The 27099-nt window shown below is 41.7% G+C and overlaps 1 protein-coding gene across 3 annotated transcripts in view; it reads left to right on the forward strand.

The window, feature by feature from the left end:
- Positions 1-27099, forward strand: part of KCNQ5 (potassium voltage-gated channel subfamily Q member 5) — a 612868-nt gene that overhangs the window by 38847 nt on the left and 546922 nt on the right. The gene's annotated exons all lie outside the window — the stretch shown is intronic.

Genomic DNA, 27099 nt, shown 5'->3' on the forward strand with positions numbered 1-27099 from the left:
GAAAAGGGGTCTAGAGAGCTGCTTTCAGATAATGAGTCAGTCACTCTTGGACTTGCTCTTCTCATCCTTTTGGCTAATGAAAAGCAAGTTTAATTTTTTTCATTTATGCATCAGGTGAACATCCTAGACTCATCTTCCTTATCTTTATGTTCCATGAGGGATTCACCACCACATGCGTGCTTGTCTGCTTTGAGCCCCTCAGCTCTGGACATGATGCTGTGGGCTTAGACCCACAGCATGCAGGGTACATTTGGCTCCATCACCAGGTGCCTTAGGACATTATTACACAACATCCTAAAATAAATTATTTTATTTTTTAACCAAAATCCTATGAATCATGGGACAATTTAAAGCCCAATAAAATGGCAGAGCCAAAAATAAATAAAGATCCTGATTAAAAAATAATTTCACACTTATTTTTTAGCCTCTACTAAATACAGTGAGCAATTGAGTCATGTTTTAACTGGGAGAAGCCTTAGAAAGGTAATATAAATTTTAGTATTTTTTTTTCTCTTTCAAAATTGATCTCCTCATTAACTCACCATAATTGATAACTGGATCCTTTTTCTATGAATCAGAAATAAGTCTGATCATGTACTTTCTTAGAGCCAAAAAAGATAACTTATTTTGAATGTGAAACTTTTGGCATTTCCCTCATGGGCTTGAGTCTGAGGGAAGAATGGGGCTGTTCACTCCGGGGGCTCCAGGAGGTTCTTAGTGGCTTACTCAGTTTTGCAAAACAACCAAGGCTAGGAAACTTCTCCCTCAAATAAAGGCCTTTGTCTGTAGAAATTCATAGTTTATTTGAAAGTGATGTTATGATGCAGTCACAACTTTTACATTTACAAATATAAATATATATCAAACCTGTATTATTGCGAGGATTTTACTAGAAAATTTAGTGGGCTGCAGTCCATGGGGTCTCGAAGAGTCGGGCACGACTGAGCGACTTCACTTTCACTTTTCACTTTCATGCATTGGAGAAGGAAATGGCAACCCACTCCAGTACTCTTGCCTGGAGAATCCCAGGGATGGCAGAGCCTGGTGGGCTGCCGTCTGTGGGGTCGCACAGAGTCGAATATGACTGAAGTGACTTAGCAGCAGCAGCAGTAGCAGCATAAAGCAACATTAGTTTAACTTCTCTATATCTACCCTTGCAACTTCTCCAACTTCACTTTTCTTGAGAAGGTCCTCAGAGTCCAAAGCACTCAAGTGACATTAAGATGTAAATATCTCCAGACCTCTCTGAAAGTTTGCACTTTAATGCCCTGCTTAGATTCAGATGAGTCGCAGCCAGCCACGGATGGCACTGGGGTGCCTGCAGGCCAGGAGGTGGGATGAGCCACCCAAGGAGCTTTCCCAGAACCTCTGAAGTCCTTCTCAATTGTGCTGAGGTCATGGACGAAGGTTCTGTCTACATTTCAAAATATCTGTCTTGAAAGAATAAATGCCCACATAGGGCCCTTTGAAAATAAGGTGGGTGTGTTTTATCACCAGGTACATTTATTTTTGTCAACCTAAAGAATCAGTTAGTTCAATTTTAGTAATATGAAGACAATTCAGTGTTAAAAAATAAGATAGGACAGCTACAGGGGTCAAAGCAAAGCCCATGGACATGGGTTCTTCATCATGCACAGTTCTTTTTAAGATCTTCTTCCCCTCCACATGCTCCACACGCAGAAGATCTGCAAGCTCCACCTTCTGAAAAGCCACCTCCTGTGGGAAGTCTGCCAGGACTGCACGAATCCAGTGACTGACCGTCTCCGTGCTTCCTCCACACCTTGACAACCTGGGGTGGAGTGCAGGAGATTTCTCCTCACTGGGCTGCTGTCAGCTCCAGCTTTGATTTTTCCCCTTTATTCCGAGGAACTGGCTGACTGAATGAATAAATGCTCAGTTGTTAGGGGCGACAGCCAGCTGCCCATTTGAACTGTGGAGAGTTATTTTGGTGTTTGAATCTTACAACTAAGCCATGATTAGTAATCCTTGGATCAACAGTTGAGATCTGGTGACTGAACCCTTTTGCATGAGTATCGGCCGCTTCCTGTGTTCTTACTCAAATACACACATTTCCTGATAGACATTTCTTAGAATTGTGACTTTTTTTTTTTCACAGTGGCCTGTGGCTTTGAAAGTGTGTGAGATTTCCAGACATAGTCAACACCATCCAGACAGTGCCAACGTGTGTCATGCACACAGCTTCTGATCATTTAGGGGCTTAAACAGATTCCTGTTGAGGGAGAATAGCTACCTTGCGGTTAAGGGTCCACCTGGGTTGGCCTTCTTTCTCCTTGACGTCTCACATTTGAGTCTCAGTCCTGATAGTGTGATTTAATCAGTGGTGACTCCCCACGGGAATCTTCAGCCCTGACCTCTTCTCGTGTTTTTCCGACTGCTTCCTTGGCCTCTCCATGTGGATGTTTGACGGGCATCTCTCCCTGAACATGTGCAGAACAAGATTCCTGGTGGTCCTCGTCGCCTCATCCCAACCTGCACCTGTAGAAGCATCCCGTCTGGGTACCTCACGCCTGAGGCTCCATCCTCATGGCCATCAGACGGAAGCAAACAAAGACGCCCAGCAAACAAGCCATAACCTCCTCCACAAAATACAAAACCCCAGATCAACGATTTTGACTGCTTGAGTCTTCTCTTCCTCAAGCCTCAAGCCCTGTCGATGAGGCCGTTCTTCCTGATGGCTCTATAGCCTCCCATTTGGTACCGTGGGCTCTAGCCTCAGGATGGGAGTTAATGTCATGCCTGTTTAGGTATATTTTTCTGCTTCTGCCCCTATCTCCTCCAGTTTGTTCTCAACACCAGAGCTTGGGTAAACCTTTTAAAACCTGGCTTCCCTGGTGGGTCAAAAGGTAAAGAATCTACCTGCAGTGCAGGAAACCTGGATTCTGTCCTGGGGTCCAGCAGATCCCCTGGAGAAGGGAATGACAACTTACTCCAGTATTATTGCCTAGAGAATCCCATAAACAGAGGAGCCTGGTGGGCTCCAGTCTGTAGAGTCGCAGAGTCGGACATGACTGAGCAATTTTCAATTTCTCTTTAAAACCTGAGTTAGAGCATGTATTTCCTCTGTTGAAAACCCGCCCATGACATGACTGCTGTTTTGTGAACACAGTCGAAATACCTGAAGTTAATCTGTGTTGATCACTTTCCACGTAGCCCAGCCTGTGCTGAAGTATGCTGCCTGTTCCCATTTCATCCTGACCTCAATCTCCTATTGTCACCACTATCTTATACGTAAGAAAGCTGAGCTAAAACAGGATGAAACAACTCCCTGACGATCACTCTGAGAGTGAGTTGGCAGAGCTTGTTTTACACTGAAGCAGTCAGGACAGTAAAAAATTAAGCTCAGTTTTTCTGTCTTTCCTTTTCTTTCTTCTTTCACATGCTGTGGTTGTTATAAACAAGACCTTTCTGATAATCTATTTTTATCAGTGAAGAAAGATAGCAATGATATATGACATATTTTGAAGTGTAACTTTGTGATGAAGATTCTTAGCATCTTGTTTATTTATAAAGTCCTTGGCAGCATCCTGAGTCACTACCTGGTGTTTCTCTTGACACTGATGGCATCAGTGCTTTTCTGGTCTTGCTAAGTTACTACTGCTGGTTCTAACACTCACCTTGCACTTTAGTTCTCATCGGAATCCTGGTATTAAGTTTGACTTTTTCAGAGTCACTATATCTATCTATATATATATATAGATAGATATATAGATATATAGATATATTGGCTTCACTGTGTGGCTTAAGGGATCTTCAGCAGTGAAAGTGCACTGGAGAGCCAGGAAATTCCTTCCCATCCCAGTAATTTTAAAGTCATTATTCATTAAGGTGAGATGTGAGTGTATAAATGATGAATACTATTCTCAAAAAAATTCATGAATAAATTCCATTTTTTATGAGAACTAGCAGGAACTAAAAGAAATGCAATCATAAATAAAGAACAGTTTTAGTTCAGTTCAGTAGTATAGTGTTACTGTATTTTATCAGACTAATAATGATGATTGGAATAAAAATCATTATAACTTCACTATTGGCATATAATGACATTGCTAAAAATGTATCAGCAACTCATTTTTTTAAATTTATTTAATTTTAATTGGAGAATAATTGCTTTACAACGTTGGGTTGGTTTCTGCCATGCATCAGCATGAGTCAGTCATAGGCCTGTGTCCCCTCCCTCTTGAATGGCTCTCCTTCCCCCCTCCCACCCCATCCTAACCCTGTGGTTTGTCACAGGGCACCTATTTACAAATAGGTTCATCAGTACCATTTTTCTAGATTCTATATATATGCACTGGTATACAGTTTTGTTTTTTTGTCGGTGAAAAAATTTTAATCACAACCAAATTTTCCATGAAATTTAAGGAAATATAAATATCATCCTCTACCCAGTCTTAATATATTTCTTTTTTTCCAATATCTATTAACCTAGCCATGTCTAAATGATTGTCAAAAGGAAACTTATAGTGCACAGAGGGACAGACTCCCCTGCCAAGAGCTAAGTCACTCATATATTCTTCAGTCCCTATAGTTTTAGAAACATAAAATTCTGCATAAGTGATTAATATTTCTATTTAAATTGTAATAATCACACATCATGAATTTATTGAATTGAGTTCAGTTCAGTTCAGTTCAGTCGCTCAGTTGTGTCCGACTCTCCGCAACCCCATGAATCACAGCACGCCAGGCCTCCCTGTCCATCACCAACTCCTGGAGCTCACTCAAACTCATGTCCATAGAGTCGGTGATGCCATCCAGCCATCTCATTCTCTGTCGTCCCCTTCTCCTCCCGCCCACAACCTTTCCCAGCATCAGAGTCTTTTCCAGTGAGTCAAGTCGTCGCATGAGGTGGCCAAATTGGCATGATTATCCATCCAAATATACTTTTAAAACTTAATTTTCTTTAGTCTTACCATGCAGGCTTATCAACTCATGGAGCATGATCACTGGTGCTGAATTATAGAATCAAAGTAATAAAAAGTGAAAGCTTGCCTTGAGAAATTATTTTGAAATTGAGATTTACTCTTGGAAAAATATGTTAACCCACCATTCATTGTATTATCAAATTACCCTCACATAGTTAGAAGCACATTGATGGTTTTTCTTTCCATAGGGATCAGTTTTTTTACATTTATTTCCCATTTATATGACTTTACTCTTTTGTATTGATGTAGGCTTGATAATTGTTTTAATATTGCTCTGTATTTTTAATGACACACAGACCATTTTGGGTCACTAGTGTAGTGATCAGATGAGCTTTAGGGACATAAAGGCTTAGGTTTAAAGATGGACCTGATACTTAGCGAGTTGTGTTAGCTTTTCATTTTTTTTTTTTGTCCAGTTATTGAATCTTCTCGAGCCTTCTCTTTACAGCTTCATGTATGTAAAACCTGTGGCATACTTCCTGACACATACCTGCTATTTTTTGTTCTGGATTTATCAAATCTCATCATGGGCTAAAATAAACTTACTGAGATGAAGGCTGGGCTGCCCCTACATTCTGTGGTTTTTTTGCATTCATCCCATCAGAGTAGCTAACTCCATAGAAGGGCCATATTCATATCTTTCTTCCTATTTCTGTCCTATTTGGAAAGCAATATTTATTATTACTTCTCTCTTTAGCAGATTTGTGTCCCGAGGCTTGTGTGCATTTGAGAAGAGTTATAACCAATCAACTCATTTGCTTTACTCACAATTACTGCTTAGTCTTTTTTAATGATTAAAAGTGTTCCCCATGAAAAATGGACACTTATATTCTAGGAGCGAGAGTAAAAGGCTATGAAATCTTGTCCTTTCCCTGTGTAGAAATGTATCTGTATTTAACTTCTATTTTGTTCTTTTCAGCCATTCAAGAAGGATGGTGGTGATGTGGTGACATAAATAACTTGTCTGGAATGTTTTTATTTATTGAAAGGCAGGTGTGGAGCAGCTACCAGGTAGATAACATTACACAAAGCCCATGAGAGACAAAAAAGAAATTAAAAATTAAATAATGTTCACAAATAATCACTCTGAAACAAGCGAGTGATCAAAAACTCAGGTTACCTCCTGGGAAAAGAGGGTTTTATGTACCTAACAGGATATTTTTCTCTTACCCTAACAAGGGCTCGTGGTATCATTTAGCAAATACAATGTTTTGGCTCACTCTTCATCCTTTTAGGAGATTGCCTTTTTATTGTTACTGTTTTGTTTTGTTTAAACCATCCTAAAGATTCTTGAGAAACCTGTATGCAGGTCAGGAAGCAACAGTTAGAACCGGTCATGGAACAACAGACTGGTTCCAAATAGGAAAAGGAGTGCGTCAAGGTTGTATATTGTCACCTTGCTTATTTAACTTATATGCAGAGTACATCATGAGGAACGCTGGGCTGGAAGAAGCACAAGCTGGAATCAAGATTGCTGGGAGAAATATCAATAACCTCAGATATGCAGATGACACTACCCTTATGGCAGAAAGTGAAGAGGAACTCAAAAGCCTCTTGATGAAAGTGAAAGAGGAGAGTGAAAAGGTTGGCTTGAAGCTCAACATTCAGAAAACAAAGATCATGGCATCTGGTCCCATCACTTCATGGGAAATGGAAAAACAGTGGAAACAGTGTCAGACTTTGTTTTTTTGGGCTCCAAAATCACTGCAGATGCTGATTGCAGCCATGAAATTAAAAGACGCTTGCTCCTTGGAAGGAAAGTTATGACCAACCTTGATAGTATATTAAAAAGCAGAGACATTACTTTGCCGACCAAGGTCCGTCTAGTCAAGGCAATGGTTTTTCCCGTGGTCATGTATGGATGTGAGAGTTGGACTGTGAAGAAAGCTGATCGCCGAAGAATCGATGCTTTTGAACTGTGGTGTTGGAGAAGACTCTTCAGAGTCCCTTATACTGCAAGGAGATCCAACCAGTCCATTCTAAAGGAGATCAATCCTGGATGTTCATTGGAGGGACTGATGCTAAAGCTGAAACTCCAATACTTTGGCCACCTCATGTGACGAGTTGACTCACTGGAAAAGACTCTGATGCTGGGAAAGGTTGGGGGCGGGAGGAGAAGGGGACGACGGAGAATGAGATGGCTGGATGGCATCACCGACTCTGTGGACATGAGTTTGAGTGTACTCCGGGAGTTGGTGATGGACAGGGAGGCCTGGCGTGCTGTGATTCATGGGGTCGCGGAGAGTCGGACACGACTGAGCGACTGAACTGAACTGAACTGAACTGAAAGATTGGTGTAAGAAAAATAAACAAGGCTGCTTTGACAGCTAAAATTTATAAATGTGATGATCTAGAATCATTGCCAAAGTTTCTCCAAACTTATAGAAGCACAGAGGGTAATACTGGTGAGTTTTCATGTTGCTTTTTTAAAAATCTGTCAAGATGAACTATTTTAAAGATCTCCCTTCTGGGAACTCATGCAGGTACAGTTGAGTTGCCTGATCTTTAAAACAGCCATGTTTTCAAGGAGGCTTAATGTTTCATTCCATTAAATTTCGTCAAAAGATGTGAAGATCTTGACTATGCTTAGTGACTACAGCAATTATAATCATACTTGGTATTTAGTGTGATACGCTTCTGGAGGACCATCCTTTCAGGTCAGGGATTTCAAAATATCCCTTCTTCTGCTGAGGCTTATCTGAACCCTCTCCCCACCCTCTGCCCCAGCCCTTCCGTTTCCCATCCCAGGTGTCCAGTCCACCCTTCTGGGCTGTCCTCTCATCCGTAGTGACTGCCACAAGCATGGAGGGGTCTTGACACCCACAGTTTTAGGGTGGCGAGCCTCTGGCCCCTTCAGGACCATACACTTTGCTGACTTTAGTTCAAGCCCCACTCTCCCATCATCCTCCCTGCAAAATGGCCCTGAATCTCCTCCTCCTACACACAGGTCCTTGGAGGACCCCCCAGTACCAACAGAAGTGGTGCTGTTTCTCTAGAATTCACTTTTTGGAACTTCTCCTCTGGTTTCACAAGATCTAAGAGCAACCTCATTGGAGGTCAACCTTACATCATCACACCCCAAAGTGGGATGAGAACAAAGCCTTGTACGTTGTCACTGTCCCTGACATCGGGGAAGCAGGCATATGGGGGATTGGTCCAATAAGGCAAAGGTTGTGGCACTTGTCCTTGTGTTGGCTTATATGGAGCTGACACAAAAGAACCAAATATATGTTGGTTTGATACCAGACACCCTAAGGTTCATGGAAGAAGACTTCTGATGTGGGAAAAAAAGGCAAAATGTTTACATTTTCCAAAGACATATGTATATAAGAGAGAGAGAGAGAGGCAAATTTATCACAAAGCTAAAAGACGCTTGCTCCTTGGAAGGAAAGTTATGACCAACTTTGATAGTATATTAAAAAGCAGAGACATTACTTTGCCAACAAAGGTCCGTCTAGTTAAGGCAATGGTTTTTCCCGTGGTCATGTATGGATGTGAGAGTTGGACTGTGAAGAAAGCTGATCACCGAAGAATCGATGCTTTTGAACTGTGGTGTTGGAGAAGACTCTTGAGAGTCCCTTATACTGCAAGGAGATCCAACCGGTCTATTCTAAAGGAGATCAATCCTGGATGTTCATTGGAGGGACTGATGCTAAAGCTGAAACTCCAATACTTTGGCCACCTCATGCGACGAGTTGACTCACTGGAAAAGACTCTGATGCTGGGAAAGGTTGGGGGCGGGAGGAGAAGGGGACGACGGAGAATGAGATGGCTGGATGGCATCACCGACTCTGTGGACATGAGTTTGAGTGAACTCCGGGAGTTGGTGATGGACAGGGAGGCCTGGCGTGCTGTAATTCATGGGGTCGCGGAGAGTCGGACACGACTGAGCGACTGAACTGAACTGAACTGAACTGAATGAACCTTAATTTTCAGAGTCCCTTACTCACCAGTCCCTTGCAAGGTTCTGAATTTAATTTCTCAGTTGTATATTTATAATTTCACATTCTTTTTTTCTCAAGGGAAGATCTGTCTTTGGATCCACCTTATGGTCCTGTAATAAATTCTTCATAGTTCTTTAATGTAACTGTAGTCCAGTGTGAAGAAACACTAAGAAATAAGCTCTGTGATCTGTGGAACAGTGTTATCTTATCTCTCAGTTCAGCTCAGGTCAGTCGCTCAGTTGTGTCCAGCTCTTTGTGACCCCATGGACTGCAGCATGCCAGGCCTCCCTGTCCATCACTGACACTCAGAGCTTGCTTAAACTCATGTCCATCGAGTCTGTGATACCGTCCAACAATCTCATCCTCTGTCTTCCCCTTCTCCTCCTGCCTTCAATCTTTACCAGCATCAGAGTCTTTTCCAATGAGTCGGTTTTTCGCACCAGGTGGCCAAAGTATTGGAGTTTCAGCTTCAGCATCAGTCCTTCCAATGAATATTCAGGACTGGTTTCATTTAGGATAGACTGGTTGGATCTCCTTGCAGTCCAAGGGACTCTCAAAAGTCTTCTCCAACACCACAGTTCAAAAGCATCAATTCTTCGGCAATAAGCTCTCTTTATAGTCCAGCTCTCACATCCATACATGACTACTAGAAAATCCATAGCTTTGATTAGATGCACCTCTGTTGGCAATGTCTCTGCTCTTTAATATGTATCCAGGTTGAACATAGCTTTTCCTCCAAGGAGCAAGTATCTTTTAATTTCATGGCTGCAGTCACCATCTCCAGTGATTTTGGAGCCCAAAAAAGTAAAGTCTGTCACTGTTTCCACTGTTTCCTCACTTATTTGCCATGAAGTGATGGGACCGGATGCCATTATCTTAGTTTTTTTAATGTTGAGTTTTTAGCCTACTTTTTCACTCTCCTCTTTCACTTTCAATAGGCTCTTTAGTTCTTCTTCGCTTTCTGCCACAAGGGTGGTGTCATCTGCATATCTGAGGTTATTGGTATTTCTCCCGGCAATCCTGATTCCAGCTTGTGCTTCTTCCAGCCCAGCGTTTATGATGTACTCCGCATATAAGTTAAATAAGCAGGGTGACAATATACAACTGTTACTGTCACTATTTCTGTTCAATCTGTTTGTCAATAAACTCATAAATCTCTCCAGAATGCTAAAAATGTGAAGTCGTTATCTACATAGAAACTTTATTAGATAGGTTGATGAACTGTCCTTTACTACATGCAGATATATTTTAGGATAAAAGCATTGTGCTTTTGAGAATAAGACAGTCTTTTAAAATATACAGTGAAGTCTTGCCTATAAATGAAAAATGTTCCCCTTTTCACCTATTGCATGTATTATCTATTGCATATATTACCTATTGCAGATATATTAGACAGTATTCATATATTACCTATTGCAGATATATTAGACAGTATTCATATATTACCTATTGCAGCCATTAAAATATTTTATTGTAAGATTGTAATTTGGGGACAAAATTCATTTTTGTAGTGTGATGTTTACAAATTACCAGTCTCAAGCTCTGTTGTCATCATTTAGATCCCCTCAAGAATTGCCATGTATTTCTGGAAAGAGAATCAGTAGAATTTCTATAAGCCTGTAATTAGCTCAGTGTGGATTATTCACATTGTAGATCAGCCGTTACGTAAGAATCCATTTTCAGAATCAGGGCTCCTCTGAGGTCTTTAGAAGCAGGGTAACTGCCCAAAGCCTCAGTCTACTTTCTTCCTTTCTGTGTCACTGTGTGTATGTGTGTGTGTATAAATATATATATATACTTCCATGTCACTGTATTTTTCATGGAAAGCCCACAATTCCAAATTTCCCCTTGTTTACCCTCACTAGTGCAAAGTATCAAGAGCTGTTTGTGAGAGGGTATGACTGATGCTAAAGCTGAAACTCCAATACTTTGGCCACCTCATGCAACGAGTTGACTCACTGGAAAAGAGTCTGACGCTAGGAGGGATTGAGGGCGGGAGGAGACAGGGACGACCGAGAATGAGGTGGCTGGATGGCATCACCGACTCTGTGGACATGAGTTTGAGTGTACTCCGGGAGTTGGTGATGGACAGGGAGGCCTGGCGTGCTGTGATTCATGGGGTCGCAAAGAGTCAGACACGACTGAGTGACTGAACTGAACTGAACTGAAGTGATGCTCCACATCGTGCTGGGGTGACATCTCCCAGAGGCCACACCTTTGGGGGATTATATCAGGGGGACTGTTCTCAACCTAAAATAGAATTACCTTAGTCACCCAGTGAATGACAAAAGGATTTAAGTTATCATTTGACTTCTCATCATGAATGAAACCCCTAACCCATCACCCATGTCCCTCACTGCTGTTGGCTCTACTGACTCATCTTTGTTTCCGTAATCAAAATTAAAAGAAACAATTCCAAATTAGGAATTCCGTAAATGAATTCAGGCATAGGAATACAATAAGAACAATTTTACAGCTACTTATATGATTGTTCCTCATATGCATGGGAATCTTCAAGGATTTGATAAGGTTATATTTACACTTAAAAATGTAAAATTAAATTTCATTCATTTTTCACAAGCTAATAATAATAAAAAAGAAATAGAGACCTATGTCATGATATAAAGCCACTTAATGAAATTCCAGCTCTAAACTTATATTGGTTCATTTGAGCAGTTTATAAAAAGAATATAAAAAATGAAATAAATTTGCTTATTTATTTGTGGGGAAGCCAAGCCTTATCCTAACTTCTTGATATTATCAAATCATGAGTGTCAGTGTCATAAAGTAGAATCATTTAAAAATGAAGGAAAATTTAATATTTTTTGCAAACATTAATAGGCTGGTAAGTGATTTACTATTTCGAATCATTTCAGATATAAAAGTTTAAATCTTATTCATGCCTTTAAAATTATTTATCTTTGTTCACTAATAAAGTACTAAAATTATACATGTGTATATGAATAGATTCTAAATATTTTCAAATATACTAGAAAGTGATCTGAAATATAGTTTTATTGTTAACATGAAAATGTGAGACACATTTTAATAATTAACTACAATAACTTCCTTATAATTATTTTATTATGAACATTTATACTTAAAACTGTTAAAGTACGTTATTGTAAAATTAACAATAAAGTGGCAGAAAATCCATTAAGAAAAGTATCAGGTAAAGTTGTAATATAACGGTGAATGAAATGTATAATTTTTAGGTTACTGTTTTCATCTTCCACAATATTGTATTACATTATTCACTGATACAGTGAGATGCTGCTGCTGCTGCTCAGTCGCTTCAGTCGTGTCCGACTCTGTGCGACACCATAGACGGCAGCCCACCAGGCTCCCCCGTCCCTGGGATTCTCCAGGCAAGAACACTGGAGTGGGTTGCCAGTGCCTTCTCCAATGCATGAAAGTGAAAAGTGAAAGTGAAGTCACTCAGTTGTGTCCGACTCTTAGCCACCCCATGGACTGCAGCCTACCAGGCTCCTCCATCCATGGGATTTTCCAGGCAAGGGTACCGGAGTGGGGTGCCATTGCCTTCTCCGGATACAGTGAGATGAACATTGCTAAAATATTGACTGAGATCAATCACCAAATAAACTATTACAGCTTTTAAAATATGTGAGTTACTGTAACATTAGCAAGTATTCATTAAGAAACTAATGAAATACTTTTTTTTTTTCTTTAAAGAAGTAGCAGCTTCTGGTGAGAAAGATGTCTGATGTCTTTTCTCCCATTCCCCAACCACTTATTTTCAGTTGCATTTACAACAAAGCTTCAGGTTACTCAGCCCCCACATGGGATCACACCATGAAATGAAGTGAGAAGGGACGTGATGGACTTGATCGGTCAAATTAAGGCAGCCACGGAAGCTACTTGTGCCTCGTGTCTGTCTCCACTCTGGACATGGATGCCTGTGAGCACCTGTTGAACTTGTTTTGACTTCCTAGACACTATCTGACTTCACCTCTCACCTCCATATGCAGAAAACTCAGGTCTTTTGTGCCTCTGCAGAGGAATACAGTTATCAGTTTATCTTGAAAACTGACAGATCGAAAGAAGAAGGAAAATTTTAAATCACCACTAGGTGAGTGAGTGAGTGAGTGTTAGTCGCTCAGTCCTATCCAACTCTTTGCAACCCATGGGCTCCTCTGTCTGTGGAATTCTCTAAGCAAGAATACTGGAGTGGGTTGCCATTCCCTTCTCCAAAGGATCTTCCCTACCCAAGGATCAAACCTCTGTCTCCTGCATTGCAGGTGGATTCTTTACCGTCTGAACCACCAGGGGAACCCCACTGGTGTAGGTATGCACTACAGAAACAATTGTTTCTAGCAAGGTCTGCTGATGGATGCTAAATGGAGTAGATAAAATTTGGAGGGAAAGCAGGATTTTTGCATAGTCTCAAAGTACCCCCACCACCAAGGTAATTATCAATTATGGGGGAAAACATAGTCACTTTTATAGTGGAGAAATTCAGAAGATACCACTTTAACCAAATGATGAATACTATCATCACCAGTAAAGATATCTGTGTTTTGTTTCCCAATATGGAAGCAGGGAATGTGCCTTGTGTTACTTTAAGGTTCGTGACTGTCTTCATCAGCTTGGAAATCCCATGGGCTGGATGGATGAAACCATACAAATGAATTTTCTCACGGTTCTGGGGACTGGAAGTCCCAGATCAGGTGCCTGTTGATCAGAGTCCTGGCCTCTTTGCCGGGCTTACTGGTAGACAGTATGGCAGTCTCTAGGTCCATCCATGTTGCTGCAGATGACATTGTTTTGGTCTTTTTATGGCTGAGTAGTATTCTGCTCTGTATATATACCACATCTTCTTTATCCCTTCCCCTGTCGATGTGCATTTAGGTTGCTCCCATGGATTGGCTATTGTGGATAGCGCTGCAATAAAGACGTTAATCCTGTCAGGTCAGGGCTGTATCCTGTGACTACTACCTAATTAAAGGTAACTTTATTACCTCCTGGAACCTTTATTAACTTTATTACCAGAATCCCTGGTGGCTCAGATGGTAAAGAGTCTGCCTGCAATGCTGGAGACCCAGGTTTGATTCCTGTGTTGGGAAGATCCCGTGGAGAAGGCAGTGACAACCCACTCCAGTGTTCTTGCCTGGAGAATCCTACGGACGAAGGAGCCTAGCAGGCTACACTCTATGAGGTTGCAAAGAGTCAGACATGACTGAACAAATTCACTTTCTTTCACTTTCATTACCTCCACAGAAGCCCAGCCCTCAGATATGATCATGTTGAGAGCTGGGGCTTCAATTTATGACTTTGAGGGACACAGACATTCAATCCATAACATTCCACCCCTAGATACCCCAAGTTCATGTCTTTCTCTCATACGAAATACATTCATTCCATCCCGACAATCTCAAAAGTCTTCACCTGGACCACAGCTAACTCTAAAGTCTGAAATCCAAAGTCCCATCTGTGAATCATCTGAGTCAGACATGGGTAAGAGTCAAAGCATGGTTCATCCTGAGGCAAAATTCCTCTCCAGCTGGAAACCTACCTCTCTCTGATAGATGCACTAAAGCTGCCACATCTCAAGTGTTTCCTTGGAGAGGCTGTGAATTTTCCCAACTTCCAAATCTTCCCTTTTCCAAATTTTCCCTTTAACAGTTCTTTCTTTGGTTTCTCTCTCCTCTCACATGTTGCTGTAAGCAGTCAGAAGTATCCAAGCCACACCTTCAATACTTTTCTTCGAAGTTTCTTCTGCTGAATATCTAGCCTCATCAATCACAATTTCTGCCTTTTCATAAAACACTAGACAATAGCTTACCGTGTTCTTTGCCACTTTATAACAAGGGCACTGTTTCCCCAGTTTCCAATAACCTGTATCTCATTTCTGTCTGAGCCCCCAACAAAGTGGCCTTTAACTTCCATATTTCTGCCAACATTCTGTTCTTGATGATTTTTGTCTCCCCTAAGAAGACGAAAGGGCTTCCATGGTGGCTCAGATGTTAAAAAAAAATCTGCCTATAATGCAGGTGACCCAGGTTCAATCCCTGGGTCAGGAAGATCCCCTGAAGAAGGGAATGGCAACCCACTCCAGTATTCTTGCCTGGAGAATCCCATGTACAGAGGAGCCTGGGATCTACAGTCCATGGGATTGCAAAGAGCTGGACACAACTGAGAGACTGACACTTTCACTTTAAGAAGAAAACTTTCCTTCTAACTCTTCTCTTCTCTTCCTGAGCTTCCACCAGAATTGCCATTAACACCTGTAGTTGAACCAGTGACCCATTGATGGCCATCGTGAACTTCTCTGGCTTGTACCCAAAAATTATTCTAGCTGCTACCTGTCACCAGTTCCAAAGCTGCTTCCACATATTTTGGTATTTGCTTGGGCTTCCCTGGTGGCTCAGATGGTAAAAGTGTCTGCCTGCAATGCGGGAGACCTGAGTTCAATCCCTGGGTCAGGAAGATCCCCTGGAGAAGGATATGGCAACCCACTCCAGTACTCTTGCCTGCAAAATCCCAAGGACAGAAGAGCCTCGTAGGCTACAGTCCATGGGGTCGCAAAGAGTCGGACATGACTGAGCAACTTCACTTCACTTTATACTAGCACCTAATTCTGGGCTCTGAAATCTGTCTTATCTTTTATTTCCCTCTGTAAAGACCCTGTCTGCAAATAGTATCATTTGGGACTACAGCTTCAACAGATGAGTTTTAGGGGGACACAGCTTTCAGCCCGAGTGGACCATGTTTATGCTGAGAAAGCTGAGTGAGTCAGTTTCCTAGAGGAGGAGGGATGCTGTTGAGATTCAAGTGGAATCCTCAGTGAGGGCTTGCAGAGCTGTGTGGAGACTTAAGATTTGTTTATTGTCTGAATAGCCAGAAGGGTTTCTCATAGTTTCGTTACCAGCATTTAGATAAAGTCCCAGTAACTGGGATTACTCAGCTGGTCTTGAACCTTAGGGCCAAACCACATACCTTTGTGTTCCTGAGTTTTGTTTTCTTGAGAGAAGAGATAATGACAGTGAACACATGTTTATTCATCACTTTAAAATTGGCTGCCTCTTGGGTTTAAATTTTTTAATATTATTTACTCAAGAAATAGCATCAATTTTATACAATATATAGTATTTTTCCCTTAATACATAGCAAAATGTATTAGGATTATCAAAGTAACCATGACAACCAGCTTCCTTACAATCCAGTTCGTGATGACAGAGCACACGAGCACACAGATCCTTAGCAGGAAATATTTCTTTGTGGTGATATATAAATATACGGATAGAGATATTCATAGGTATATGCATTCTAAAAAGTGTTAGCATATGTATACACATATACAGTAATTTTTTTAACAGGAGATAGACAAAAGATTTCCTGTGAATGTATCACAGGTTTTGTCACAAATAAGCAGCCTAGCATTTTTAGAAATAAAAAGTAGCAGAGGTTTGTGTCAGAAGCCCCACGTCCTAGGTCAGTCTTTGGCACTGCATGGCTGCACAGCCAACCATCTGACAGCCGCCTGGGGCTTCAGTTTCCTCGTCTGAGAAAAGTAGTAGTCGTTTGTCAGGGCTGGAAGAATTTGGCCGAAAAAGGACTTTGTAAGCACTACATTCATTCTCTCGCTATTTCACTTCTGTAAGGGTGGTTATTCTCTAATATTTATCACTTTTATGTTTTATAATTAAGGCTGATAGTGAAAGTCTTAGGAATTGATATCAGTATTACCATTAAAAAAGTCATAGAAGTAAGGAAAAGCACTTGTGAAAAGGTGCAGTGATTTGTAGATACTGTGCAGGAAGGAGAAGCAAGTGGATAATCCAGTGCTTGTCTCCAAGCCACCTTGAAAGCTCCTCCAGAGCGTGGGTAATGATGAGCAGAATGGGGAAGTTGGGCATGAGTTAGGGAGGCAGATTAAAGGAGACAACCTTGTCACAGTGAGAGTCGCTGCCAAGTATCCTGACTTCCCTCTGGGAGGCTGCAGACCCCACTTGTGGCAGCTGCTTCCCTGGCTGGGGACCCTCGGCCTCGCCCTGGAGTCAGGGACCTGGCTCCCCAGACCCGGGGCTCCCTCTGGGCTTGGGGTTCTGTGCCTCTCTCTGAATCTCCGGCACTGGGTTTGTGAGCAAGGGGCCTTCTGATTGTCCTGGTGAAGGCTGTTGACCTACAGAAAAACAAACCAACATGGAAAGTCACACAGAATGCACAACCCAGCAAGTGTATTCCTCTCCTTGAAAAGTCAGGCATTCCATTTGTCTTTTAAAATGTTGGAAAGAATGTGGTCAATGATCACAGTAAGCGGTAAAGCCTACTTATTTCCAAGGCTGTATTCATTTGAAGTGGTTAGGTTGGGGCAGGAGACAAGGAAAGGGGATGCAGTAGGACGTGGGGAAAGGGGCGGGGAGAGGAGGGTTGAGGGCAGGTGGGGGTCCAGCCTGGAGGAGCAGAGGCGAAGGCAGGAGGGAGGAAGCCAAGGACGAGGAGGGAGACTTTTGTAGAACACACGCTACTATCCCTTTAGACTGTGGAAATCAGCATTGTCAGCATTTATCTCCTACCTTTAAAATTGGGTGAGCTGGATAAGTATGTCCTCCAGATGTTCAGCTTTCTGATTCCTTTCCTTTGGTGCAGCAGTAATTTGAAAGGGCCGCCAGAGTAGACACTGGATGTTGTTTTTTGGACAGCAGAAGCCGGGACAAAGCATTTTCATCTGTATGAAAGCCAACCAGATGGTCATAAGCCAGTTCTCCACTCTAGGAAGAGCTTAACATGACTTAGCTTTTTATTTCTAGAACTTCAACTAGTCTTCCTACAATATGTTTCCATGACAGGGATTGACAAATTATTAATTGTATTCCAATGAAAAGTGAAAGTGTTAGTTGCTCCGTCTTGTCTGATTCTTTGTGACCCCATAAACTGTAGCCCAACAGGCTTCTCTGTCCATGTGATTCTCCAGGCAAAACTACTTCAGTGGGGAGCCATTCCCTTCTCCAGGGGAATCTTCCTGACCCAGGGATTGAACCCAGGTCGCCTACATTGCAGGCAGATTCTTTACCTTCTGAGTCACCACGGAAGTTGCTGTCTTTGAAGATTTGAACATTGAAATAATGCAATGAATAGTAAGTGTCCCTCAGATTCTTTTTAGAAACAAGGAAAGGAAAATCTATCTGTGTATCTAGCTAGCTAGCTGTATTTATATATCTCTCCATCAATCTGTCTATTTATGTAACTGGTCTGCCCTTGTAGCTCAGCTGGTTAAGAATCTGCCTGCAATGCCAGAGACCTGTGTTCGGTCCCTGGGTTGGGAAGATCCCCTGGAGAATGGCCTGGCAACCAACGCCAGTATTCTTGCCTGGAGAATCCCCATGGACAGAGGAGCCTGGCGGGCTACAATCCATGGGGTTGCAAAGACTCAGACACAGCTCAGCGACCTAGCACAGCGTAACATTTATGTAAATATTCACATCTATCTCAACTTATTTACAGCGATCTATCAATTCATGTCTATATTTACATACTTATCTTTTGGTATCTGTCTACCATCTATCTGTCATCTCCAGTGTTCTCTTTTGCTTTTTAGGAGAGATTATTTTCTACCTTCCCAAGACCTTGATGATAATTAGAGATAAATTTTTTAATCGGTTGGGTTAGAGGATAGATTCAAGAGATGCTAAACAGAGGTCCTTAAAAAGGTAGGGAGTAGGTGTGGCCAGTTGTCCTTCGACAATCTAATAAGGCTTTGCTGTCAACTGTTTGTCGTTCTCTGCTTTGCAGTGTCACTCAGTGTGTTTTATTGATCAGTGAGTAAACATGTGACCATAATGGACAGGTGCTACCTCAAGTTTTACTGAAAGTGATGTTGCTGCGGCTGCATAGAGACTGTTTTGAAAAAAGTTCTTTTCTGCGGTGCACTTTATATCTTTTGCTATGAAAGGTACTGTAGTTTAATTCTTAAAAAAAAAAATGCAGTAGTAATTTGTTTGCTTTGCTCAGATCTTTCTGGGACAAAAACCCAAACCCAAACCAAACAAACCTTTTCCTCTGTTTATATTTCCCAGAAGTCATTATATATTGGTGCCTGAGAACCCCTTGATTTTTAGCAGTAAATATCCAAAAGGCTGTTAAGGACACATAAAGCTTAGCTAGGAACTTATCTGTTAAATTTTCAAGTTAATTATACTTCCTATCCAAGGACATTACAACAAATGATTAAATTATCATCTGGTGCACTTAAAAGTTGTATTCTCAGGGAGAATTGGAGAAACAGATCTAAGTTCTGTGAATTTATCCTAGAGTTGGAGTAATATTTAGATTAAGACTCTGTGCCTTCTACTCTACTTTGGAAAGTCAGTCTTGTCTGTGGGTCACTGATCCAGCTCTCAGTTCAGGCCCTCGAGTCCTGCCCTTGGTCCTCCAGCCTTGTTTTCCACACAGACAGACAACAGCCATCTGACGCTGACCGTCAGCAGTTCAGATTGAGCGGATGGACAGTGGTGAGACTTGCCAGTGAGGTAATGACTGTGAACTTTCCTGGCAGTTTCTGAAAGTCTGTGTCACTCATTTCCAAAATGACCCCCTGTGACACTCTGCCTTTGTGGAATTTATCTCCTATGGTCCACCATAGATTCTTTTAAACTAAGCCTTAGGGTTTTATATTCTTGTTGCCTCATACTGTCAATGTTTAGGGTGGTGATTTTATGAGATGAGATCTGTGGCTTTGAAGAATCGATCCACTTTGGAATTGAGGGAGTGAATTGCTGGACAGCCTAACGTCGTTTACTCAGGTAATCTTTCCTTTGTTTTTAAAATATATCCAGTTCTGAACCTCTTACTGATTTTGAAACTGTGTTGCTCCTTATGCAATGGTTTACATAAATTCAGAGCCTCTTGTCTCTGCAGCTGCTCTGATAGATGTGATTTTACTATCTCGTACAAAGATCTTCTGACTTTGGGAGTTACTCATGGGAGCTGAGTAACCTGCCTTGAGTTAGTCCATCCCCTTTAGTTTTCAGGAAAAGGGCTAGTTACTCCCTGCCCCTCTCTTGAGCACAGAGACATCTCCGAGCATATGAACTAGGAATAGGAGATGAGTGTGAGGATGCACTACATCCAAAACATGGAAAAATGTTGCTCTTTTTTCCTGGATTGCTAAAATATTGTTTTTTTTTTTCTCTTTCATAAGTAATGGAATAAAGGCCCCATTATAAAATATTTCACTCTATCATAAACTCAACTACACTGAGTCAGTGTGGAGTCATAGATGACGTAGGAGAAACAGCATAGTTCTGTTTTCTGCCAAGTCCAGGAAGCAGGTGGGTGGCCACTGTTGTTCAGTCGCTCCATCCCATCTGACTCTGTGTGACCCCATGGACTGCAGCAACCCCTGTCCTTCGCTATCTCCTAGAGTTTGCTCAAACTCATGTCCATGGAGTGGGTGATGCCATCCAACTATCTTATCCCCTATTACCCGCTTCTTCTCCTGTTTTGAGTCTTTCCCCAAATCAGTCTTTTCCAGTGTGTCAGCACTTTGCCTCCGGTGGCCAAAGTACTGGGGCTTCAGCTTTAGTCCTTCCAGTGAACACTCAGTGTGGATTTCTTTCAGGATGGACTGGTTGGATCTCCTTGCAGTCCAGTCCAGTTCAGTCCAGTCCAGTCCAGTCCAGTCACTCAGTCGTGTCCGACTCTCTGCGACCCCATGAATCACAGCACACCAGGCCTCCCTGTCCATCACCGACTCCCGGAGTTCACTCAAATTCGTGTCCATCGAGTCAGTGATGCCATCCAGCCATCTCATTCTCTGTCGTCCCCTTCTCCTCCCACCCCCAATCCCTCCCAGCATCAGAGTCTTTTCCAGTGAGTCAACTCATCTCATGAGGTGGCCAAAGTATTGGAGTTTCAGGTTTAGCATCAGTCCTTCCAATGAACACCCAGGATTGGGACTCTCAAAATTCTTCTCCAACAGCACAGTTCAAAAGCATCAGTTCTTCAGCACTCAGCCTTCTTTATAGTCCAACTCTCACATCTGTACAAGACTATTGGGGAAAAAAAAAGCATAGCTTTGACTATACAGGCCTTTGTCAGCAAATTGATGTCTCTGCCTTTTAATACACTCTCTAGTATATTGTATAGTATTTTATATGTGTATATATATACTACATAAACTATACATATATATAGTATATGGTATAATATGGGCTTCCCTGGTGGCTCAGATAGTAAAGAATCCACCTGCAATGCAGGAGACCCAGGTTGGATCCCTGGATTGGGAAGATCCCTTGAGGAAGGGAATGGCTACCCACTCCAGTATTCTTGCCTAAGAAATCCCATGGACAGAGGATCCAGGTGAGCTCCAGTCCATGGGGTCGTAGAGTCGGACACAATTGAGCGACTACGCACACATATACTCTCTAGGGTAGCCATATCCATAGTTTGCAAAGTGAATTTCTGGAGTAAGATTTTAGATTAAAACAGAATGTAAGGATTTCTGTTTGGACATGATAGAAAATAAGACTCTGATAATTAGAAATAAATTTTACTGTTTCTTTTTTTCTACTGCAGTTTTGTCGTTAATGAGCCAGCATGACTTTTTAAAAATTCTACCACTCATCTTTTCCTTAGTGTCTTGTTTTTGTTTATTCCCATAAACTTGACATTTTCTTTAAAATTTTGGTAAAATCTTTGTTACCCTGACTTTATCCTGATTCCTTATCGAATTCTGATTTTCGAATCCTCTTTTTTATTCGGAGATGAAATTGATGTGTCTAAATCTTTCACTTTGTTTTCATTCAAAAGCCTGGTATAGAATACATGGAACTGCATGTTATTTCTTGTTGACCTAAATCCAAAGCAATTTTTTGGATACCAGACCGTAGTTAGGTCTTGGATACAATTGCTTTTTGGTTAGTATTTTCTCTTTTCAGCTTTGTTTTTGGTTTGATTTGTGTATGTGTCTATGTGTGGACACGTTTGTGTGTGTGTGTGTGTGTTTCCACAATGAGCTCTGAAATGTTTGAGGCTTATCTCCCTCAGCTTCTAAATCAAATTAGCTCAGTATTGTAGTCTCAGTTCCTTTTGTCTCCTAACTGCTCACCCAAAACCTGGTTCATGGGGTCAGACGCACACCCGTCTCACTAGTCTCTGAAGTCTCCATGGCCTCACTCCCCAGCTGTGACATGTGACAGGCCGGGGGGTTACTCACTTCCGGCCCATCAGCAGCCGGCTTGCACGCCAGCCCTTCCAGGCTCTGCCCTCCAGAAACACTAGCAGCAGCCTTAGGTTTAAGATCACCTGAAGAGAGGAGCTCCAGGGAGGGAGCAGGTGGGATGGTTCCCAGAGAAATGGGGAACCTCAGGAATGGGGATGTTAGGATAGCATAAAATAATTTTTTTGACAGAGAGGCATCTTGTAGTAAAGATTACTAGCTGTTTGGCACCACAAACTTTTCTAAACTACTTAAATTTATCTTGGAATGTGATCCGTTTGTGATGTCACAGAGAATAAATGTATCTGGCTGGAACATTTTACTGAAGTTGTTTTTCCTGGACTAAACCTTATCTTGTCTTTGAAGTGCTTTCCAGTGGCTTTGCTCTGAAGATGGTGCATTTCAGAGTAAGGTTTAGGGAAGGAACCAGGTTTTAACCGTAGTTTGTATCTGTGACACCTGGCACAATAACTAGGGAATTCAAGTGAAGACCACGTTTATTCTGGACACACATCATGTGCAAAACACAGTGAGTACCTCGGAGTGACTTGTTGACTTGCTGCAGTGCTACTAAACTGTTCTTCAGACATGAACACATGAGGTGGGAGGGGTAGCCTTGCTTGGTCCTTTTTATTTTTCATTATGTTGATGGAGACCACATGTCTTCTTTAGGTGGTGTTTTTCCGGGTGGTTGGTAATGACTGCCATTATCGTCTGTGATAGGGCAGCACTCAGATAGCAGCTCCTCTGTGTGTAATCAGATGAACCAGATATTATGTTTGGCTTTGTTTATGGAAAAAAAAAGACTTGATGAAATTGTGGTTTGAGGCCTATTAGCAAAAAGGATCAGTGGTTTCTTGGAATTACAATTTGAATTTTTGAGAAAAACAGAAGAAAGTGTCTCCCTATGGGATTGAATTGGTCTGTGTCATTGCTTCCCTGGCTGAAATCTGGGGATTCTATCAGAAAAGTCACTGGAGTAAGAAATGACCCTATAAAAGGGCATTAAGCAATGCCAAAGAAAAGATAAAGATGATGATAACACCATTAACTCAGTCCAAAACGAGCACCATGTGAAGCGCTTTAAAAGTATCATCATATTGAATTTTCTCAACCCTGTGTCCTCATCCTCATTTCATGGATGGAGAAATTGAGAACTAGAGAAATTAAGATACTTTCTCAAGGGCATTCGTGGGGGCATCAGGATTCAAATCAGCCTGACCCCAGGGCTGTGCTCCTAAAGCCACATTGCTGCACATTATATATAAAATCTTGTATTAATCGCACCCCCAAATGCATTTCATTAAGAAATAAAAAAGTAGGGGAGGGAAGGAGTGGGAGGTTGGGAATAGCAGATGCAAACTATTATATACAGAGTGAGTAAACAACAAAGTCCTACTGTACAGCACGGGGAACTATATTCAGTATACTGGGATATACCATAATGGAAAAGAATATAAAGGTAAACAATGTATATATTAATATATGTATAATTGAGTCACTTTGCTATATGGCAGGAATTAATACAGCATTGTAAACCAACTACACTTCAATAAAAAGAAAAGAAAGAAAGAAAAAAGTGACACTCTGTGTATATATTTTCAATAAAAATTACATTATTCTTATTTATCTGGAAAATTTCATTGCATTAATTTACTAGAAGAGTAAAATAAAACTTGGCATTTTCTTAGCATGTGTGCGTGATGCTCCAGTAAGTGTTAGGATGCTCCAGTAAGTGTTGGAACAACATTTAATTTGCAAGGTCTTTTTTTATTGATGTGTGCTATTAAGTAATTATTTTTCTCCCATTTTGGTATGTTCCATATTTGATCTTCGACTGCTTTCAGGAAGTGACACAATACTTAATTCCATCATTATTCCACTTCATTCCAAAAACAAAAGCAAAAAAAGAAATGCCAAGCCCTTCTTTTGTCCTATGAGAAAAGCCAGTAAATGGAGAGAATCACCCAAGGAAATTTTTTTCAAAATTGGCAGGAAATTTTGTTGATAAAACTATGGAAACCTACTTGAGATTTACATACAAGGATTTCTAAACTTGTTTCTCTAATGCAGTCTCACTCAAGAATTCACTGAACCCCACAAGGTAAGCTTGCCGTGAATATTTGCTTTGGAATATCATGACGATGACAGGCAAGAATGTTCCACGTAGGGTATTGAGATATAATTCACATACCCACACGGTTCATCACTTTAAAGTATAAAATTCAGTGGTTTTTAGGATATGCACAGAGTTGTACAGCCATCATCACTATGTAAATCTGTAACATTCTTTTCATTCCAAAAGGAAACCTCATACACATTAGCAGTCATTCCCCACCCCTCCCACCACCACCACTGCCCTCAGTTCAGTTCAGTTCAGTTCAGTCGCTTAGTCGTGTCCGACTCTCCGCAACCCCATGAATCACAGCACGCCAGGCCTCCCTGTCCATCACGAACTCCCAGAGTTCACTCAAACTCATGTCCACAGAGTCGGTGATGCCATCCAGCCATCTCATTCTCCGTCGTCCCCTTCTCCTCCCACCCCCAACCTTTCCCAGCATCAGAGTCTTTTCGAGTGAGTCAACTCATTGTATGAGGTGGCCAAAGTATTGCAGTTTCAGCTTTAGCATCAGTCCTTCCAATGAACACCCAGGACTGATCTCCTTTAGAATGGACTGGTTGGATCTCCTTGCAGTCCAAGGGACTCTCAAGAGTCTTCTCCAATACCACAGTTCAAAAGCATCAATTCTTCGGCGATCAGCTTTCTTCACAGTCCAACTCCCACATCCATACATGACCACGGGAAAAACCATAGCCTTGACTAGACAGACCTTTGTTGGCAAAGTAATGTCTCTGCTTTTTAATATACTATCAAGGCTGGTCATAACTTTCTTTCCAAGGAGTAAGCGTCTTTTAATTTCATGGCTGCAATCAGCATCTGCAGTGATTTTGGAGCCCCCCAAAGTAAAGTCTGACACTGTTTCCACTGTTTTTCCATCTAGGTCCCATGAAGTGATGGGACCAGATGCCATGATCTTTGTTTTCTGAATGTTGAGCTTCAAGCCAACCTTTTCACTCTCCTCTTTCACTTTCATCAAGAGGCTTTTTAGTTCCTCTTCACTTTCTGCCATAAGGGTGGTGTCATCTGCATATCTGAGGTTATTGATATTTCTCCCAGCAATCTTGATTCTAGGCCACCTCTAATCTAGTTTCTCTCTGTACAGATTTGCCTGTAATGGCTATTTATTAACAAGATAAATGGATTTATGTAATATGTGGCCTTTTGGGTCTGGTTTCTTTTACTTGACATACTGTTTTCAAGGTCCACCTGTGGTGCAGCATGTTTACATGATTCCTTTTTGTTGCCAAATAACATTCCACTGTATGGATAGATATTTTATTGATCTATTAGTTAACTGATGTATGTTTGGGTCATACATATCTTTCATACTAAAAATCTGAAGATTATGAGCAAGAATGCAATCCATGCTAATTTGCAACTGGAGGTCAATACCACTCTTGCCTTTGCTTATGAAAAGAATATACCTTTAGAAAGAAAAACCCTGACTTCCATTATTCAGGCAAAAGAGGATGGGAGAATTTGTTTCCTTATGAAAATGCCTTCACAAGGTAGTTTTCTTTTTCCTTCCTTTGCCTGACATTTGATAGTATAAATTCATTGGTTGTAAACCACACCCTGCAAAAAAATCCACATTAACTCAAATGTAATAGGAAATACCTCTTTTAATTGTTGTGTACCAAATTAAGCCTGAAAATAATCAATGTAGTGTTATGAAACCAAGGGTAGAAATTAGCATTCTGTTTCCCTCATTGTCTTTGTTGGATTTTTCCCAGAAAACCCAAAAGGAAACATAAATTTCAATTTATGTGAGTTTCGTGATCTGATACTTTAAGTGGGTGCTTAGCAAGTGGCAATAGAAGAAAGAGTTCTAGGCTACAATTACTTACTGCAAATCACAAGCTTCTAAAAATACTGCTTACTAATTGTGTACCAAAGAGCTAGAGTAAAAAAACGTGGAGTGGTGGTGAAGCTTTGCTCATCTCCTTACTTGCTTCTGTGGAGCACAGTGCAGGCGGAGTGACCTGTCTGGTTATTAGGTCTCGCAGAGAACACACGGAGCCTGCGTGTTTGGGAAATCCCAGCCTGAAGGGTGAGAAGCAGGCATGAGGGCTTGCTGGGCAATTACGCCCAGAAGGTATCATCGTCCAAACTTCTAGCTCTGCTATCTCTGATTCTCTGATATTTCCAGTTTACAACCCAGGACATGGATTCTTTTCCTTTTGACCCCAACCCCCAGTCCTCTTGCTTTCTTCTATCCACTCACCTCCCTTCCTTAAGAAGCCCTCACCACTCTTTGTTGTGACAATTCCTCCCTCATCCCTTGCCCCCTCAATGCCCCAGCCCCCAGAGTACTGCCCATATACCCCTCCAACTTTACTGCGTTTATTAAATTGTCTGTCTCTTTAAGGAACCAGGAAGATAAGCTGTTTGGACTGATTCCCACAGAGAGTGAAAGACCCCTGGTCCCTCTGACTTTGCTGTAAGGAAGGAGATGGAGTGGGAAGTGCTTCCGAGCTCCAGTGATTCTTTAATTGGTGGCATATCAAGGTGGAGAGGGTAAAAGGACATTGGGGGAAAGACACCTCGGCTAATTTCTCACACTTGCCAAAGAGAATGGAGGGGAAGCAAGAGGCCACGCCCCAGCTTCTGTCCTGACAGAAGGAGCTGACGGCTGCCCCACGTCTGCGTGCGTCCCCACCAAGTGTGATCCTCCCCAAGGGACTGCTGTGTCCCCAGCCACACCTGACCGCAGACCTCACAGTGTCCACCTGGACCTGATGCAGCAGATGGAGAAGGCTTGCTTCTCCACATTTGATCTGATTTGCTTTCCTTTCTATAACCAGGTCTGCAGGGCGTGTTTATCACAGCTCTGTAAGCGGGGATATTAAGAGCAATTAGCAGTCATGCCGGAGAAGGCAATGGCAACCCACTCCAGTACGCTTGCCTAGA

The sequence above is a fragment of the Moschus berezovskii genome, chromosome 10 (genome assembly GCF_049115385.1).
Source record: "Moschus berezovskii isolate FMDL1 chromosome 10, NW_MosBer_1.0, whole genome shotgun sequence".
Lineage (NCBI taxonomy): Eukaryota > Metazoa > Chordata > Mammalia > Artiodactyla > Moschidae > Moschus > Moschus berezovskii.